The 3,565-nt window shown below is 38.3% G+C and overlaps 1 long non-coding RNA gene across 1 annotated transcript; it reads right to left on the bottom strand.

The window, feature by feature from the left end:
* Nucleotides 1–432: 432 nt before the first annotated feature.
* LOC131654751 (uncharacterized) lies at nucleotides 433–3,091 on the bottom strand. Its single transcript, XR_009299562.1, has 4 exons — nucleotides 2,729–3,091; nucleotides 1,240–1,705; nucleotides 748–842; nucleotides 433–637 (listed from the first exon to the last, which is right to left on the bottom strand). It is a non-coding gene; the product is annotated as an uncharacterized LOC131654751 (long non-coding RNA).
* Nucleotides 3,092–3,565: the final 474 nt, after the last annotated feature.

Raw genomic sequence — 3,565 nt, 5'->3', positions numbered from 1 at the left:
CTCATCCCTCATCTAAAACAACAGAGTGCTTGGCACTTAATCAGAGTATTTCCATGCATTCCTTGACCTAGGGTTTATTTCCCTATTTGGATCTTTGTCATCGTTGGGTTTGTTATTCGAGTGTCAAAGAGAAATTGATTCGGTTGGTTAGAACTCAAGAAGCTGTACAAAAGTCAACATATAAAAAGTGTCCAAAGTCTTTTGTTTTGACAATTATCTTGGTGCATTCACACCATGATACTGAGATTCTATGCAAGACATCTACCAAAGAAAATGAAGACTTCAAATTCAAGTTAGAAGGAGAATTCTCTTCAAAGGTCCGAAGTGTTCCATTCAAACAATTTCCTTTCAAGAACTCTACAATTTATCAAAATACAATGTCCATCACTTGCCAAACATTCGTTCAAAAACCCATATTCCTGTCACACAATTCAGATTACATTCATTCAAATAAGATTACAAAAATCCAATTACAAAGAAAAATTACACCGAAAAATACAACACTTCCTAAAACCTATCCTTCTCTTTCTCCATTTCTTCAAGTTATTTCATTTGTGCCATGATGATAGGCGTTTCGTGTTGTTCGAGCAATGGTGTATTCCACCTTGATAGACCTTGCTCCAAACTTGATGCCAACCTGCATAAACCAAAATTGAAACCATTATTATGCATACAGCAAAACAAGACCATAACTGAAGTCATGCCATCACTTCATTTCACCATATGCACATGCATTTATACACATACTCTGCTGCAGCCTATACCACCATATCAGTCCCATCCCTTAAAAGTACAAATGCTTCATGCCACACCAAGCTATGAACCTGCAACATCCCTACACACTGTACACAAAAAAAATCAGGAACAGACTTGTATGAATATCCAACCAATGTTCCAAAACAGAACTAAAACATTCACATACAAAGCCATGAAAAGACCATATCATAAAGAATTAAATCTGGTCCACCAAAATCTATCCAAACAAGAGCACAACAAGTCATTTCAGCTAGCAATTGAACTCCTACAAGTCAGGTCCGCAAACATGGGGAAAAGAAGAGGCAAACTGAAAGTTAAATACATTGACATTGACATTCGGACCTATGCATTTGACTTCAAATTACCAAAAAAAAAACCAACTACTTCAGTTACTAACCTAACAGTTGCAGTACAAGTGTGAAGTCCTATCAGAATTTTCATAACAAAAAGCAAAATAGAGGTGGGGTACGTTTATTATCATACCATGGATGAGGCAAAGGAATCTCTTGTCCCGTTGACATATGTATCCATTCAAGGCTAGAGCTTACTAATTTACAAACCGCCATGAGCATTCTACTGCAGCTCTGCACCATATTCCATCCTTGAAACAAAATGAAAAAAAACGTCTCGGTTCGCAAAGACAAAAATCAAAGCGAGAGGCACAATTATGTCATCAAACCTATGCATTGAAGTTGAGTACACAATTCTAACAAGGACTGTTGTTGCATCAGTTGCGCTACTACAATGAGTAAGAAAGTAAGGGTGTTTGTAGAGTCTCATCCGTCTAAGCTTCTTGGGAGCAGGGGTTCCGGTTCTCGATGTTCTGACTTTAAAGAATTAGCAGAGGTTACTGTTGTGGTGACAACGATCCTCGATGAAATAGGTAACCACCAGAGCTGCGATTTTCACCAATCAAGCAGCAACTTGTTGCGTCGAGCCATGATCAAACCTGCATCAATTAGGAAAATAACCAATCATTGGACAGTGGTTCACTAACATAGGCATAATCGAAATTAACAGAATTGCCAGCTCATAACAACCAAAACAGAATTGTAACTGTCACCAACTCACTCTTAACCACCTAACAGAAACCTAACTGATTCAATTACAAATTCATAACTCACATAACTGAACAAAACTAACTTCCAACTGATTCAATCCAAGCCATCCAATTTCTTAACTGACTTCTCTCATCCAATGACTCTCACTCCATTCCCCTGTAACAGAATTCTCTCAATCTCTAACTAACTTCACCACCCTCCCTCACATATATAACAGCCACTTCACCATTCATTCACACACACGCCACTTTCCTCCACCTTCATCTTCACGCCATTCCCTTCACTTCCTCTCTGAACATTCACCATACTCCACACCATTTCACCGATTCATTCAACCATCACCATTCTTCTACACTCCTCAATCTTCTCTCACACTTCCATAACCACCAAAACAGAAATCAGCTTCACTCATAACTAACATAACAGTTGCAAAAATCAGTCATAACAGAATGTAACAGATCCCTAATAGAAATAACAACTTTGTAACTAACTTTCAGACAAACTCTAACCACCCTCCATTGCTCATAACTAATTCTCAATCCAAAGGCTCTTATCTCCCAATCTCTAACCAACTCAACAACCTTCGCGCAACTATAAATCACTCTTCCCTCCATTTTCAGAACCTCTCCACTTTTCACAGAACCATCTTCATTTCTCATTCTTCATCAACCATCATCACACGCACCATTCACCATCCATCATCTTCATCTCTCCACCAATCCTCCACACCTCATCTCCTTCAACTCTCCACACTCTATTCAACAACAACAATATTCAATCATCATCCTCACAATCACTCAATTCTCATTCCAAAATTCGCTCAAACACGCAACAACAACAACACTCATGCAGAAAGAACAAGAAGAGAAGAAGGAAGAGATCGAGTTTAAAGGCTAAGGAGACGTTCATACCTGGAATTTTCTCTGGTATTCAATTGCGTTTATTTCGCCAATGTCTCAAGTGGAATCTCCTTTCTCTGGTATTCTGTGACTCCATCTTCGGTCTTTGTTCCGAGTAATCTTCCTTATCCTTTCAATCTCGCATTTGTTGTTCGGCTGTTGTAAGCGATTCACGGTTATTTTGTTGGATCGGAGAGATAAGAGACGAGAAGAGAGATAACGTGAGAATAACTGAAATAGAGAGAGGGTTTGAAACTCGAGAGGTGAGAGCGTTTTAGCTCGCGGCGGTGGAATCGGACGGAGTATTTCGCCGGAGGAAGTTATCTACGCCGTCGCGCTTCTGAGTCTGAAGGAAGGAGATGAAGTTTTCGTTTGGAAGCCAATGGGTCATAACTCATAACCAGGTGAACCCTAAATCTTTTTTTTCCCTTTTTAACTTATTTTTATTTTAAACTTTAGGTTAATTGAATATAGGAAATTAATTAGGTTCAGTTTATAAAGTTGAATGTGATTAATTAGGTTTCAATTTGATATTAATTAGAATTAATGGTATAAAGTTTGATTAAAATTGATTCCACAAAATTCACTAGAGTAAAACAATAATCATTGGATCAGATCATGGGCCATACGAATTTACTTCGTGCACCTCCCCTAAGGCCCATTACCACTCTTTTTGGATGAAAGCCTTTCTAACAAAAATGCCACTCTGGACTTCTCTCCCTGGGCCTAGCGCCTTACTGACCTCACCTCCATTTTCAACTTACACCCCCTGACTCCAAGAAATTTTGTTGATTTTAGTTTTTTTCCATTTAGTTTTTTTTCTAAATTTTTTAGGTGATAAAACATAAT

Source organism: Vicia villosa, linkage group LG3 (assembly GCF_029867415.1).
Source record: "Vicia villosa cultivar HV-30 ecotype Madison, WI linkage group LG3, Vvil1.0, whole genome shotgun sequence".
Classification (NCBI taxonomy): domain Eukaryota; kingdom Viridiplantae; phylum Streptophyta; class Magnoliopsida; order Fabales; family Fabaceae; genus Vicia; species Vicia villosa.
The sequence above is the reverse complement of the archived record's forward strand: the minus strand, read 5'-3'. Positions and strand labels throughout refer to the sequence as shown.